This window comes from Eschrichtius robustus, chromosome 1, assembly GCF_028021215.1.
Source record: "Eschrichtius robustus isolate mEscRob2 chromosome 1, mEscRob2.pri, whole genome shotgun sequence".
Lineage (NCBI taxonomy): Eukaryota > Metazoa > Chordata > Mammalia > Artiodactyla > Eschrichtiidae > Eschrichtius > Eschrichtius robustus.
Window position 1 is genome coordinate 182,735,210 of NC_090824.1, and position 17,082 is coordinate 182,752,291.

The window sequence follows — 17,082 nt, forward strand, 5'->3', positions numbered from 1 at the left end:
ACCACGTGGATGTTTAACCTCAGTGGTCACTCAGCCAGGATTTGGAATGTTGGAAAACTTGAGTGTTTGGAATGTTGGAAAAGAAAGATCTTCGTTCACAGAAGTCACTCTGTGTGTTTTCTCCTCCCAGTGAGTCTCAAAGAGAGAGGCCGAGTGGGGACAGAGGTGCCAGGCCTGGGCTCCTGGTCATGCGTTTGGAGGTTGGAAACCTGGACAGGTGAGGGAGGTGCCTTCCTCGGTGGGGCCTGCGTGCGCCTGCCAGATCCGTGCAGGGGCATGTGATTCCGGCTTCACCTCCGTGAAACCAAGCAAGGCCTGACAGTGTACGCGGAAAGGAATCTGTTTTTCCAGTTTTGCTGATTGGGAACCAGCTCAAGGCCTATAGGGAGTTGAAAGGTTTTTAATTTCCAAAGCCCTGGGTTATCATTGTTGTGTCTCATTTTAGATCTCCTGTCCCACCACTGCCTCTTCTAGTTTGCTAGTCTGTACGTTAGGTGACTTCTGCGGGGGCTGCTCATTACCTGGGGGATCCAGGCCACGTTCACCCGACCACAGTGGGGAGAGCTGCATGTATTCCCATGTATTCTGTCTCACGCGTTAGATATTTACCTAAATATCTACATACTGCATATATTCAGTATCTAAAGATCTGTAGTATTTGCTTAGTGAATAAATAAACACTTGGTTTATTGACCTCAGGAAAATGACAGATTACTCAAAAAACAGTCTTAAAATCTAATGAAAGCTGAAGGTCTTGAATATTTTGGTGCTTGTTTTAATCAGGTCACTAAACAGAGGTTATGACAACCAGATGAGTGTTTTATCTCAAGCATTTGAGCTACTTGGGTGGTCTCTTTTCCTTGGGTCTCAGATAATGCAATGTGATATTAATTTTTTTAAACTTTTTATTCTGTGTTGGAGTATAGTTGATTAACAATGTTGTGTTAGTTTCAGGTGTACGAAAAAGTGATTCAGTTATACATATGCATGTATCTATTCTTTTTCAAATTCTTTCCCCAGTTAGGTTGCTACAGAATATTGAGCAGAGTTCCCTGTGCTATACAGTAGGTCCTTGTTGATTATCCATTTTAAAAATAGCAGTCTTTTTTTTTTTTAACGTCTTTATTGGAGTATAATTGCTTTACAATGGTGTGTTAGTTTCTGCTTTGTAACAAAGCGAATCAGGTATACATATACATACATCCCCATATCTCCTCCCTCTTGCGTCTCCCTCCCACCCTCCCCATCCCACCCCTCTAGGTGGTCACAAAGCACCGAGCTGATCTCCCTGTGCTATGTGGCTGCTTCCCAATAGCTATCTGTTTTACATTTGGTAGTGTATATAAGTCCATGCCACTCTTTCACTTCTTCCCAGCTTACCCTTCCCCCTCCCCATGTCCTCAAGTCCATTCTCTACGTCTTTGTCTTTATTCCATTACGATACGACCCAGCAATCCCACTACTGGGCATATACCCTGAGAAAACCATAATTCAAAAAGAGTCATGTATCACAATGTTCATTGCAGCTCTGTTTACAATCGCCAGGACATGGAAGCAACCTAAGTGTCCATCGACAGATGAACGGATAAAGAAGATGTGGCACATATATAGAATGGAATATTACTCAGCCATAAAATAGCAGTGTCTTAGACATTGCTCCAATGAAGACATGCAGATGGCCAAGAGGCACATGAAAAGTTGTTCAGTATTGCTAATTATTAAAGAAATGCAAATCAAAAGTACAATGAGGTATCACCTCACACCAGTCAGAATGGCTATCATCAAAAAGTCCACAAATAATAAATGCTGGCGATACTAATTTTGATGAATGAGGGTACATAGGTATGAAATGTGCTTAGTTGAGCCCTCTCTGTGAGGCTCTCCACTAGCAGATTGGAGGTGATTTTCTTTCTGGGGTTGCAGTCAGTTAGATGCTCTGAGCTGGGGAACGTAGCACCACACTGTCTTACTGACCTCAGCTTGTGTGTGTGTGTGTGTGTTAAGTTAAGGAGACCCCCCTACCCCCCCGTGCTTTGGGATTACTGCTTTTGTACATGGAGGTTGGAAGACATCCTCTTTTTTGGACACGGGCTGTAAAGAGAGATCATGTTAGTATAACCTTTGCCCCCTAAAGTGTGGATGAGTGCATTGTAGTTGGAATTTAATTTTAACAGGTTTTATCAAACTGCTGAAAGATATTGAAAATGTTTAATACGAGAGTCGGGACAGTAAGTCACACGTGGGCTTGTTAAATCGGCATCCATGGGTGCGGGCGCTCGGGCTGCGGGTCCCTCCCGGGACCTTCATTACTGCGCCAACCAGGACGTCGCGGTCACGTCGTAACTGCAATATTGCACGGCTGCTGGAGCCCGCGGTGAAGGGGGATTTAACATCCTGTCTCCCCCTCCTGGGAGAGGGTTTAAGGACCTATTCTTAGATCGTTTGGCTTTTCACCGAGAGTTTAAAAATCATATCTGAGGTGTGTAGGCTGTGTCACTGTGACGTTGAATGGTGTCTTGTGACCCCCTCCCATCTGTGATGCATTTTTTTCTTTTTGGTTCATCTTTTTTTCCTCCCCTTTGTATGCTTTTTTTTTTTTCTTTTCTTCTCTTTTTGTTGACTTACAATTTTCTTGCCGAAATTACACGTTTAGGATACAGGTATGGCCACCCTTCTCTTGTTGGAAATGCTCATCAGGGACACCTTGCTGGTCCCTGTCTCTCAGGCTAGATGGAGCCTCTACCCCACCATCTAAGTCAGGGTGGCAGACTATGGCCCTCGTGCCATACCCGCTGCATTGTTGGACCCGGCTGCTGTTCCTGTGCACTGTCTGTGGCTACTTTCACTACCCAGCACTGGGCACTGTTGAGGAGTTGCCTCGGGGCCTAAAACACCTACTGTCAGGTCCTTCACAAGAAAAGATTGCCGACCCCCAATCTAAATCATAGGAGGTATTTAATAACTGCTGAATGAATTGACATATTCAAGATTTCCCAGTCAGGTTTTACTTAATATGGAAACAAAACCACTGGTCGCCGGTACTTGGGCTACTGGTGCACCTGTAGTAAAGATGCATCAGAGCATGTGCTTGAGTTTAGTCCACATGGATGTGTATCATCCCATCAGGTCATTGCTAAGTACAAATGTTGTGTAAGCTTCTGTGTGGTACCTCTCAATAAGAAAAGGGAAGACTTGGGGAAATGAGTTGCTGGACTTTGGAAAGTATTCCCAGGTAGCGTGGATGGGCGTCCCACATTCATTGAGAATTAGTTCCTTACTCTTGGCTGTGCAAGTCCCTGGAGAGTCAGGCAGGTGAGGGCAGAGCCTGTGAGCTCCTGCTCCCCACCTGTCTGCCTTCAGATGGCGAGGCAGGCCACGCCCACCGAGAGAGCTGGTGAACAGGTGCGCAGACGGCTTCCGATGTTTCAAAAAACTGATAAAGCAACTTCTGTGCGCCCCTCATTTCGTCCTGAAATCACTGACCTTCTTTCCCATGTGAAACGTTAAAAACTGTTTCAATCAGAGTGCTTATGGATACTCTGTTAGTTTTGGAGGGGATGCTGTAACAAAGGACCAAGAACTGGGTGGCTTAAAACAACAGAAGTGTGTTGTCTCACAGTTCTGGAGACTAGAAGTTTGAACAGCGGGGCTGTGTTCCCTCTGAAGGCTCTGAGAAGGTGTGTTCCACGCCCCTGCCAGGCTTGCGGTGTCGCACGTGTCCCTTAGCTGTGGACACGTCACTCCAGTCCTGTGTGTGTTCACGTTGTCTTCCCTTGATGTCTGTCTGTCTCTGTGTTCAAACTGCCCTGTTTTATAAGGTTACCAGTCATATTGCATCAGGGCCCACTGTAATGAATTCATTTTAACTTAGTTGTTTCTCTAAAGATCCTATCTCCAAATAAGATCATGGTCTGAGGTCCTGGGGCTTAGGACTTTAACATATCATTTTGGGAGGGGGTCATAATTCAGTGCATATTAGATGGGTGTCTAAGATCAATATAGTTTAGAAGGATGTTTGGCTTCAAAAGTGAAGTCTTATAAAAACATGGCAAAGAGAAGGCAACATGTCATTCTCTGAGCCCAGACAGTCTTGGGCATGATTGCTTAGGCTTTGTCAGTGGGCTCACATGTTGATTGCATCAGCCATGACATCTCTTTTTGGATGTGCACATTCACATGCTTGGATGTGGTTAGAAAGAAGGGACTGGTTTTTGAAACTTTGCCCTGAAATTACAGTGCACACAAGTGTGTTAGCTGTGAGGATCGTAACCACGTTATTCTCATGTGTTTTGTCATTTCCTTGGCTAATTTTCAGATGTTTATATCCAAATATGAGTTTCAGCCCTCAAACCAGTCAGAATTTTATTCTTGATTTTACATTTTAGTCATAGCATATATAATGCATAGTCTGTGAGTGCTTTCAGAGACCCTCTTCTGCCAGATGTAGAGTTATGAGTTAACCACACAATCATGTCCAACTATATTGTTCTTTTTGTTCGGTTTTCTTCCCCTGTCCTCTCTAGAAAGAAAGAGATTAAAAAAGACAAGCTTTATTCTCACAGAGAGAGAGGATGAGAGTCAGAGAGCCAGAGAGACAGAGAAGACACTTCCCCACTCAGAGAGGAGGAGAGAGCAAGGAAGCACGCACAGAGAGAGAGTGATTGTAAAAGGGTTGCCAGTGCACCTGCCCTTCTACTCAGTGGACATGATTGAGAATGAGCATTCGGTGGAGGCTGGAGTCTGCTCTTCCTTCGATCCCAGCTCCTTCTGGCTGCCCAGTGTCAGCATCTTGCTGCACTGAGTGAATTCCACTGTTTACACGGTTGTCATTGTCACCCCCCCCCCCCCCCGCACACACACACACACACACACACACACAGCAGAGTGGTTAATTATGACCCTTCAACCCCGGCCACCTACTTCATGTTTTGGGCAATCAACGCAAGAGCAGTCTGCTCCATCACTGGGTAGTTTGAAGAGATTTTTTAAAAATGATACTGAACAGATAAGATCTTTGCCTTCTGTCCTGATTTAGGCTTAAGAACTTATCCCCAAATTAAGATAGGGTTCTGGTAAAGTTGACTTTTAATCTTACTTTGAATCTCCTCAATATCACTATTTTCAAAATTTGAAAAAAAAAAATTTGAAGTGAAGCACCCCCCATTCAGGTCACATTAATGGGAAATAACTGAACTTGGATTTCTCCAGCTACAGCTTGGGCATCTGACCAGAGTCACCGGCGTGTGACACCTGGTGCAGCTGCGCCTGGAGGGGCCCTTCCCTGACTTGGTGCCACTGGTGATCACAGCTCACACCAAGAAGTGTGCCTGGTGCGTAGTTGGTGCTCAGTGTGTTATTTAAGCTGCTTTCTGGTCCTCAGCTGCCTAATCTTGTACGTGAGGAGAGTAATTCCTGCCCTCCCTGCTCTTATGAGTTACTGTGAGAACAGCGCTTGGATCAGCCCCCAGGCTCAGAGACACGCAGTGAGGTCTCCGTGGCTGAGCCAGGCAAGGACAGGGGACTCCACTCGAGGTCACCCTCTGTAGCTTTCACGTGTCTTCCCGGCCCAGAGCTTGGGGCTGGTGACCCCGGCCCTGGCCTGAGGCCTGATGTCCCCTGGGCCCTGCCTGGTGTGACGTCAGGGTTGGGTGAGCAGGTCTCCCTGGGTGCCCGCCTCCCAGAGGGGCCTGCAACAGGCGGGGTGTCGGCTTTCACGAAGCCCTGCATCCCGGCCCCCAGGTCCCGGACTGGCCTCTCTGCCAGGGTCCCCTTGGGGCTTGGTGCCCTCGTCACAGGGTGGGCCTTGCTGACTGTGCTGGCCTTTCCACTGAGTTTCTTTTCAACAAGTTCCTCTTTCCTCACTGTGCTGGGACAAGGGTCCAAATATCACCCTTATTATGTAAAAGCCACAGGTTCTGCTCCAACTGCTAGGTTCCAACAGAAAGGGCCAGTCCCCCTTTTACCCACATCTTCCTGCCTCCAACTGGAAGGCACAGACGTTGCTGCCGGAGATGCAAACAATCAAGAAACCAGTTTTTCACTGTGGGACTGTCCATTTTCCTGGAGAGATGACGTGAAACAAGGCAGAGACACACGGCGGTGACGGCAGCAGCCAGCCGGCAGTGCAGCGGGACCCGTGAGCTCCGGCCATGATCGGCCGCCCACTGGCCTGTCCCGAAGACCTGGAGCGCGAGTTTGGGATTTGGAGGATGGATCAGGTGGCTCCTTGTGCTGTGTCTCGTTGAAATTTATTCCGCTACAAAAACAAACCCAGAACAATTAAGAAAATGGTCACAGAAACATACATATCGATAATTACCTTAAATGTGAATGGATTAAATGCTCCAACCAAAAGACACAGGCTTGCTGAATGGATACAAAAACAAGACCCATACATATGCTGTCTATCAGAGACCCACTTCAGACCTAGGGACACATACAGACTGAAAGCGTGGGGATGGAAAAAGATATTCCATGCAAATGGAAATCAAAAGAAAGCTGGAGTAGCAATACTCATATCAGATAAAATAGACTTTAAAATAAAGAATGTTACAAGAGACAAGGAAGGACACTACATAATGATCAAGGGATCAATCCAAGAAGAAGATGTAACAATTATATATGCACCCAACATAGGAGCACCTCAATACATAAGGCAGCTGCTAACAGCTATAAAAGAGGAAATTGACAGTGACCTAATAATAGTGGGAGACTTTAACACCTCACTTACACCAATGGACAGATCTAAACAGAAAATTAATAAGGAAACACAAGCTTTAAATGACACAATAGACCAGATCGATTTAATTGATATTTATAGGACATTCCATCCAAAAACAGCAGATTGCACTTTCTTCTCAAGTGCGCACGGAACATTCTCCAGGATAGATCACATCTTGGGTCACAAATCAAGCCTCAGTAAATTTAAGAAAATTGAAATCATATCAAGCATCTTTTCTGACCACAATGCTATGAGATTAGAAATGAATTACAGGGAAAAAAACATAAAAAACACAAACACATGGAGGCTAAACAATACGTTACTAAATAACCAAGAGATCACTGAAGAAATCAAAGAGGAAATCAAAAAATACCTAGAAACAAATGACAATGAAAACACAGCAACCCAAAACCTTTGGGATGCAGCAAAAGCAGTTCTAAGAGGGAAGTTTACAGCAATACAAGCCTACCTCAAGAAACAAGAGAAATCTCAAATAAACAATCTAACCTTACACCTAAAGGAACTAGAGAAAGAAGAACAATCAAAACCCAAAGTTAGCAGAAGGAAAGAAATCATAAAGATCAGTGCAGAAATAAATGAAATAGAAACAAAGAAAACAATAGCAAAGATCAATAAAACTAAAAGCTGGTTCTTTGAGAAGATAAACAAAATTGATAAACCATTAGCCAGACTCATCAAGAAAAAGAGGCAGAGGACTCAAATCAATAAAATTAGAAATGAAAAAGGAGAAGTTACAACAGACACCGCAGAAATACAAAGCATCCTAAGAGACTACTACAAGCAACTCTATGCCAATAAAATGGACAACCTGGAAGAAATGGACAAATTTTTAGAAAGGTATAACCTTCCAAGACTGAACCAGGAAGAAATAGAAAATATGAACAGACCAGTCACAAGTAATGAAATTGAAACTGTGATTAAAAATCTTCCAACAAACAAAAGTCCAGGACCAGATGGCTTCACAGGTGAATTCTATCAAACATCTAGAGAAGAGCTAACACCCACCCTTCTCACCATCACCCTGATACCAAAACCAGACAAAAATTCTACAAAAAAAGAAAATTACAGACTGTGGAACCTAGAAAAATGGTACAGATGAACCGGTTTGCAGGGCAGAAATTGAGACACAGATGTAGAGAACAAACGTATGGACACCACGGGGGGAAAGTGGCTGGGGGGTGGTGGTGGTGGTGGTGGGATGAATTGGGCGATTGGGATTGACATGTATACACTGATGTGTATAAAATGGATGACTAATAAGAATGTGCTATATAAAAAAATAAAATAAAATTTAAAAATAAAAAAAAAAGAATAGCATTGGCACAAGAAGAGAAGATAAAAGAATGTTCTTCTTCAAAAGTTAAAAAAAAAAAGAAAATTTATTCTGGCTCCTTTGGTTAACAGTGGGGAGTGTCGTCTCTTGGTTTCCCTTTAACCACTTGTTTTGTTCAGATGGTAAAACACTCTTGTCCCAGAAGTTTTCAATTCAGATGACTTGTTCATGATTAAAGTTGAAGATTGAAGTTATTTAAAACGGAACATAATTATTTCGGGGAAGAAAGTTTGATAGCCTATTAAAAGATGCCCAGAAAATTCCCGTTTTGGTTTAGTTGCACCGTTAAATAATGCATATTCAATGTGCACAAATAATTGTGTGTCTGGAGCAGGCAGGTCTGCTATAAATAGACTCCGTCAGACGGGGTGCAATGCTGTACCTTCGTGTGTGCGAACAGCCTTGGGGACTGTTCCGTGGCTCCCCCCGTATGTGCTACAGACACGGCCGCGTGAAGTGTCAATTTTCACTTCTGGGCTGCTGAAGCCCAACTTATATTCCCATATGCTTTTGTGTGCCTTTGTAGAGCACTTTAGGGTAGATTTTTGCTATTTCATCACTTTTCTTACTCTGCCTTCAGGGGCCAGAAACACTGATGTTTCACACGTGACCTGCAAGTTCTTAAACTGACACGGGGCTGAAGGGCCAGGAGAAAGAAAACAGTCCATTTGTTAGGAAAAAAAGAAATAAGTGAAAAAGCTCAATTCCCACTCTTCTCCAGTGATCATATCAGGAGGATTATGAGAAATACTATTAATATGGACTATGCCCCAGGCACTAAAAACCAAACCAGACCCAGGCACTATTGTCCTGTCATGCATTTTGTCCTAGCAGAATCATCTTGTTTTCCCCAGAGCTTCTTGTTGTTGTAAAAGACACCAAAAGCAACTGACTCAAGTTTATCCAGTATATTCTTTCAACCATAATTTATTCAGTGTTCCATGTAGCCTGATGGGACTAATTATAATTGATATCTTGCTTACAGATACAAATTCATCTTTATCTCTGCAGTGCCTCCACCCCACCCCCATAGAAGGGTCATAAAACCTTCCCTTGTGACAAATAGTATCTATCATCCTTTTGTAACAATTGAAATGGCTGACATTTTAGGTGAAAGTTATAGTATAGAATTATTTTCAGAAGCTTCATTAAAGGAAACATAATTTCCTTTCACACATATAATTTTCTTATTTGATAGCCCTTTCTATGTTATTTCATGATACCTGGAGGCTTTGGGTTTTAATTTAAAACAGCATTGATCTGCAAAATTAAGCAAAATGTATAAATCAGAAAAAGTGAAGTTTTTCAGAATAAATGATGATCTCGGATTTCTGTCACTGGAGTGTTTTCCAAATTAAGTTCTATAAATGTATCTTTCTTTCTATATGTTTCTAGTAGATGGGTAATATTGCCCTGTTTAGAGGAATTCCGTTCTTTGTTTTTAGCAAGGAATGTGGTCAGATGTGAGTTTGACTTGGGTTAATAAGTAAAAGTCTCTAAATGAAAACAAGTGCAGGAATGGCCACCTGTAGAAGAAACTGGCTCTTCTACTGAATTTTAGGAAAGGTGTGAAAATTAAATAATGATTAAATAAATGATTGGGATTCACGTGTTGCTTGAGAACTCTTTTTCCTCAGCTGGCACGGAATGTTATATAAATGTGAGCACCACGGCTTGGATACTTATTTCATCAACATACATTTTAAATGAAAATATATTTAGGTACACAATCTTATTTTTCAGTTTAGGTACCATAAAGTAGGTTTAATAAGACAAAAGTCTGACACTGAAAAAAAAAAGAAATCTGTGCATAATATGATTGCATTTGTTGTTATTGGTATAGCCTGCCATGGAAACTTATAAAGCATAGCAACATATTGCCCATGCCTCTTTAGAAAGCATATATTTACATGAAGAATTAATGTGTGATGATTTTTGTAAGGAGGTGGGAAGGCAGAGGTGCTGTTTATTTCAGGTCATGGTGTGAATCGGGTGTCTGGGTTCTGTCTTGATAGTTTTGAAGTGTGTTCTTGAGCTGCTAGGAATGTGCAGATAAGTCATGTTCTGTTGTTCAGTGTTGGAACTATGAATTCTTTAATGGGTCCTGCCTGATTCAATATTTTTTTGTGCAAACCTAGAATACAGTGGGATTCTCCTGCCATCTCTGTTCAGAGGTTTCTCTTCACTGGATCACTACCAAGGAAGAGGTCATGTCAGCCCACCTGGGGGAGCAGGGACCTCCCGTGGGCTTGAGGGCACTTGCACACCCGCTCAGTGTGGTGCCAGGGCATGCACGTGGCCATGTAGTGATGTGGCTTTTTTACCCTATTCTAAGGTTTGAGTGCTTCTCATCTCCTGGAGCTTTCATAGGAATGAGAGCTGGTTCATGGTTAGGGATTTGGAATCAGAAATTTTGCACTTCTCTTTCAAGCTTTGGACTTAGTTTAATTAAAGAGTGCCCTGAAATTATAAGGTGTGCTTTTATCTGTCTATCGGTGAGACTTTTAAGCTGATAACATGGAAGCAGCACAGAGATGGAGAAACAGTTTGGATTCTGAGGTGGATGAAACGCTCAACCCAATTTCGACTTTTCTGTTGTGTTCATCAAACAGCATGTTGTTTTCTTCAACTGTCTTTTTAGTAAGAAAATTAATGTACATTCCAAATGAAAAGATAAGTTTATGCGAGTCTGGATTTTAGCTTGTCTGCGTATGAGGATCTGTGAAGGGTTTTGTTTGCACACTGGTTCTCCTCCTGGTTCAGAAAGAGAGGGAGACCCTCCACGCCCCCAGACCTCTTGCTTTCCAGTGACAGTGAGTTTGGAGTAAGTGCGTCTGGAAAAGAAGCAGGAACATGTGAATGGAATCTGAGAGCACAGATGGGGGTGGGTTCAGCTGCTCTGGGCTGTTGCTGGAGAAAGAGTCACCTCTTGGTTGTTAGGGATGCAGGTCGTGTTTTCTTGCTTTTTTCTCTTTTTTTGGTAATAAGTTGATGGCATTTGAGAAGGAGATGCCAAAATGACCAAAGGGAGGCAAGATCACATCATGCATGAGTGGTTGATGACCTGAGGACGTATCTTGTGTATGGTTATCTGAACAATGTCTATTTTTTCCAGTTGTTTTCACTCCACGAGAGCGGGACCCATGGTCCTGCTGCGGAGGTGGTGGGAGTGTTCATTTTACCCCTGGTGCCTGGTGTAGGGGTGGGAGCTCATAGTAGGTATTCAGGAAGTGTTTGATAAATGAATAAACGAAGGCATACACCTAGAAGTTGGTTCTGCTGTCACGCAGACCCAGAGATAGGTTTGCTCTGCGCAGTGCCGAGGGGAAGCCTGGGGTGCTGTGTTAGGAAAACCTTCCTGAGTCAGAGCTCCCTGAGATTGCTGTGAGCTGCCTGGGGAGGGAGGGGCTGCAGGCAGAGGGTGAGTGCTGGGATAAAGCAGAGGGCACTCAAAGATTTTTAATGGGCAGTTAAACCAGATGATTCTAAAATGCTATTTATATTCTGAGACTCCATTAAATATTTGAGCATCTCCTGTTTCCATAATGATGTGTGAGTCACCAGGGAGAGATTTGGCAGTGTGTGCAATGAGATGCCTACCTAGGCTTGGGTATTCCCAACCTCATCTTGGTAGTAAAATAAAAATTTTAGAATAACACTTAGCAAATAACAAATTATACATAGATACAATGAAATTCAGGATAGTTAAACCATTCATTCAATAAATATTTGAGTGCCAATAGGCATTATAGGTGCCGGGGTTGTCTTTGTAGTTGGAGAGAATAGCAAAACCTTCTGGGAGGGGATGGGGGTGGGACTGTAAAGAATTTCTAGAAGTTCATTGGCAGCCTGGAGCATCAGGGGGGTGCGCAGTGGGGGAAATTGGTGCGGGAATGGGGAGGTGCCCTGGACAGTGAGGAAACCTTCCTTAGGAAAGTAGTAGCAGGCAAACCGGGAAGGAGGCTGGGGTCACACTGTGGTTGACCTCAGGTATCACCCTAGCACTGAGTTGATCCTGTGATTGAGTGTGGAGGGAGAGGTGTGTGTGGTTCAAGTGCGTTTAGAAAAGTGATTGCCTCCGCCAGACAGGAATGTGGAGTAGGCAAAAATGATGTAATCATAGACATGGAGATCCAACTGGCCAGAGTCAATCAGGGAGGTATCATAGCTAAAAAGACATTTGACGTTTTGTTAGTGGCTCATTTGTTTGCTGATTTAAACTTACAGTCGGTTCATTTTGGGTCTATTCTTTTTCGGGTCCATTTTCTTTTCAAGTGGATTCATAGGCATTTACCACTTTCTCATTTCTACACTTATTGTGACTGAGTTTGTCACTGTTATGGAAGTGTTCTCACATGCTGGCTTCACTGGTGTAAGATGTCACTTGATGTCACCAAGAGTTGAGAAAAGCTATTTTAAGTGGGGTGGGAAAGGAATGTATTTCAGTTTTTAAAGGGGCCACTGAATTTTCCAACAAAGCTGAGAATTTTTAAGGAGCTTGGGCACTTGTGCATTCTGTAATGTTGGGAGGTCTTGTTAAAAGGCTTTGGATTCTGTTGTGGTTCTTTGTTTCTAGGTCACTGTTAGTGAAACATCATTGCATACTTATAAACAAATATAATCGAGTGTTAAGTCCTTAATATTTTAAAATAAAGATTAGGAAACCTGAGTTTTAGAGGAATTGTGCCCCCCCCCCCATTTCTTCGTTTTTTCAGGGCTATGGCTTAAAAAGGTCATGGTTTTGAGGATCCTCTGTTGTAATAATATAATTTTGCACCAGAGAATACAGTTGAGTACCAATATTTATAGAGAAGCTGTAGCTAATATTTTCAAATATTTTCCTTTAAAAAATTTTCAGCAAAATTGCATTTCTTTTAACTTTTGCCTCCACAGTTTTACCTAAGCTAAGACGTTAAAGAGTTTAAAAATAAAAATTTTTAAAGAGTTCCTGGAGGCTAGCCCCGTACTCTGTGAAGGTGGCTGTCCCTTCAGTGAGTTCAAATGTCCAAAACTAGTCCTGTGAAAGCTGTCCCGCCTGCCGTGTGTTCTCTGCTTCAGTTTGTGAAACAATTAGTTGACATGGTTCTGTGGGCCAGATTACTAGGTTATCTATAGACACATTGAAAGATACTTTAAAAAACGTTTTAAGGAAGTTAGGTAAAAATATTAATCAGTATTAACAGTCTTTTAAAAATACATGTTAGACATTTAGAGTATGATGTAAAGAAGCGATCTGGGTACCTTTAGGTAATTTGTTAATAAATGTGGTCATTCTTAATTAGTTTTCTTATCCTTGAACAGCACACTTTTTGTGTTCTTTTTTGGTCTCACCCTGATTTTCCTTGAACTTTATAATTTTTACTCCTTTTTCTCTCATTCTTCTGTCAGAGAGCTTCTTGATATATTCAAATTTGTAGTCTCTGGAGCTTCAGCTCTTATTAGCTCTTCTTCAGAGGCAGCTCTGAGATAATTTCCCAGAGGATTCTGCTTCTTCCTGGGAGAGCCGTGGTCCTGCTGCCCCATGCAGGGGGGCCAGAGGAGGGAAGGGAGGTCGTGGACTCAAATGACGGATGTTTGCTGACTTAAACTGTCAGGAGCACTGTTTCCAAGAAGAAATAAAACTTTAAAGGAGGAAAAACATTTTTTTCCTTTCTCCAAATTTAGCTCTTTGCCTTTGAAAACTGGATCCAGGAAAACAAACGCATCCATACAAGTATGTGTATCCGAGTATGTTTGTTAGCACATTTCTGTGTTTATAAACCTGTCCCATCAGTATGACGGAGGAGTATATTCCTAGTGATTGCTTTAGTTTTAGTAATTTGTATAAGTTGGTTCACTGGAGGGTCTGCTGATCAATAGAGAATTATACATTTGCAGCTTGTGGTGCAACATAATTTCAAAAAGCAAATTTAGAATAAGAATTGACAAGGGTTTTAGAAAACCATGCGTTGTTTTGTTTTTTACTACATGAGATTCATTTTTTAAAAAATTTTTATTTATTTATTTTCATTTGCAAACTGTTTATTCATTTGCAAACTGTTTATTTATTTATTTTCATTTGCAAACCTAAGCTAAGACGTTGACCCTAAAGGGTTTCCTCCATAAATTCGGAAACTTGGAAGCTGATCCCCAGAGAATATTGGGCAGAAAACCATTTTTTAAACCTTTTTTATTCTACAGGAAATGAATGTGTTTGCCCTTTTCCTGCGGTGCCATATTGTCTGAATTTTCTTTCTGTTCTTATAATGGGCAGAAAGAGTAAGAAGGCCACACATTTGCTAATCCTCTTGGTGCCGTGTCGTGCTATGCTGCGGGGCTGAATAATTATGGTTAATTGTGAGCTGGACCATGTGCATTTCAGAGAATGGATTGTAATTAAATAAAACTTAATGATTTTAACATTGGGCTACTGGTATGTATTTATGATACATAGCTCTATTATTCCTACATGATATACTTTGTAATTACACAGATGTTGTTGAGCTCAAATTTCAAGCCATAAAAATGTTTTGGGACTGCTTTCTAATGACAGTAAGGTTTCATGTATCTTTGTGTTTCACAGACTAGACCTCAGAAAGGTGAAAACTGAGTGGTGAATCAAAAAGAAAGCAGGTGGCCAGTAGCACACATATGCACACACTTTAATCAGGATGCAAGTTGGCTTTCTTGTGTATTGCTCACTTGACTGTATTTTTACATATTTTTATAAAAGTGCAAATGTGAGTTTATGTTAATGATTTAAAATACTTGAAACGATCGAGCCATTGTGGGTTGGTTCTGAGCATGCCTTTGAATTCAGAAAAGAAGTTATTTTGTGTGATGGACTTTAAGTATAAATATTTATTAGTTTTTGTACGGTAAGTAGCTTTGGTTGAATTATTGTCACCTATATGGGTTTAGGTTTTATAGCTGCTTGGAGAATTATGTACATTAACTTGAAAGATTAATTACATTTAATTTTCATTTAAGATTAATTAGTATTGTTGACTTGATTACCTGGCTAGGTACTTTATCATCTCCCCCTCAGCTGGTTTCCAGCCCACAGTTATTCAGTCATTTTGCAGGTGAGTGACTTAGTGTCCCAGGCTCTCATTTTTCCCCATAATGATAATAAGGATACCCACCTTGCTGCATTGCTGTGATGATTAGCAATGCTAGGTTCCATTCACTGTGTCCAGTGCTGTACACCAGAATTAAGAAGCTTTCTGCATCCATTATGTCACAAAACCTCGCTACTGCCCTTTGGGGTAGGAATTTTGCCCCAGTTTTCCCGATAAGGAAATTAATCATGCAAGTTTCCCACAGCTTGACCAGGGTTGCACGCAGCTTCTAAGAAGCTGAGTTAGGACTAAGCACGTAGAGCGCCCAGCACTGTCCCGCTCACATTGTAGTTGTTGTTATAGATTCACAATGACCATTGGAGAAAAGTGTGTAAAGAGGTGAGAACTAATTTTTTAAACATAACATTGTCTTAGCCTTTTTTTTTTTTTTTTTTTTTAAATCATGGTTGTCTTCTTCCTAAGGGATAATTTCTCTCTCACTGATAGGGAATATGTCTATATGTTTAAGGATTTGGAGGTGTATTTGGAAAAGGATTTTATATGTTTTTAAATTTTATATTTTTAATGCATTTTAAACATAGCTTTAGAACACTTGGGTGTATACATACAATTATATACACATATTACTAGCTTATATCTATGTTTATGTATTGCTTACACACTGTGTTTATAGACGTGTACTATATTTGAACTACTTTATTCTAAATGTCAGGCATTCCGTTTATTTCCCATTTTCGTCTACATGGATTAAGATAAATTTATCAGTTTTCAGCTGCCTCCCCCGATGTCATTATGCACAATCGTGTATGGGACCTCAGGGGTGGAATTCTTGTGGTTGGTCCAAGATCTAAATTTTTCTCTGGACCTCCTATGATTTTATTCTGATGTGTCCTATTTAGAAGTTCATAGGGAAGGGATTCTAAAAATGATATTAATTCTGTGATTTGCCAAGTTAATTTTTCTGGCCATATTTGAAATTAAATTTGAAAAGGCATTAGGGGGACTTCCCTGGTGGTCCAGTGGGTAAGACTTCGCACTCCCAATGCAGGGTGTCTGGGTTCCATCCCTGGTTGGGGAACTCGATCCCGCATGCATGCCGCAACTAAAAGTCCACATGCCACAACTAAGACCCGGCACAGCCAAAATAAATAACTAAATAACTAAATAAATATTAAAAAAAAAGCAAAGCAAAGCAAAGGAAAGGCAGTAAGAAAATCTAAAATTACTCCCTTATGCTTCTTTTCCTTGCTTTCCTCAGTGTATGAGTATTCTCTGTGCCTTTTGATATTTTGGTTTTTAATCTCTTCTGCCTTCCAGTTTTGTCCAGATAGTGCTTGGTTAGCTAATGCCTCTCTAAGAGTTATGCTCTCCTATTATTTTGTATTTCTAGAAAAAGTTTAAATTTCGCATTTTGATTAGCTTACTTCCTTTTCATTTTTAGGTTGAGGACTACAGTTGTTTAACAGTAAACTAACTTGGTTGTTAGGCAGCGTTATGTTCCTAAAATGTCTACTTATAATGTACAAAATTGTGATGGAAAACATTCATATTTGTATTACCTCGTGTTTTACAAGTAACTATTAAACACAGAATACCTCTGAAGACTATAATTAATTTTCCCAGCCATCAGAGATTTTTACTTTCATGTAAGCATTGAATAATGAATGTAAAAATAAATTGGTCCTTATTCTGCCTAATTCTAGATTCACGGGTTTCTTCTATTTTTAGGGCTGAGTTTGGCTGGCATCATGGCAATAGACTGATATCAGTTCTTCTAAATTGTTCAGGGACTAGGATGTTTTCAGCTACTAGGTATTTTTAAACAAGAAAAGAAAAACACCCATTTTTGTCCCTGTCTTTGTATGAATGTATTTCCCTGGGTGCTGCTTACTTTTTAAAGTCATGGAAGAGTTGAAAATTTTCAAGTTTGCTATCAGCACACACAC

General features: G+C 41.3%; 1 protein-coding gene across 18 annotated transcripts in view; it reads left to right on the forward strand.

The window, feature by feature from the left end:
• The window catches only part of PARD3 (par-3 family cell polarity regulator), a 625,594-nt gene that overhangs the window by 161,110 nt on the left and 447,402 nt on the right, over positions 1 to 17,082 (forward strand). The window lies entirely within an intron of this gene.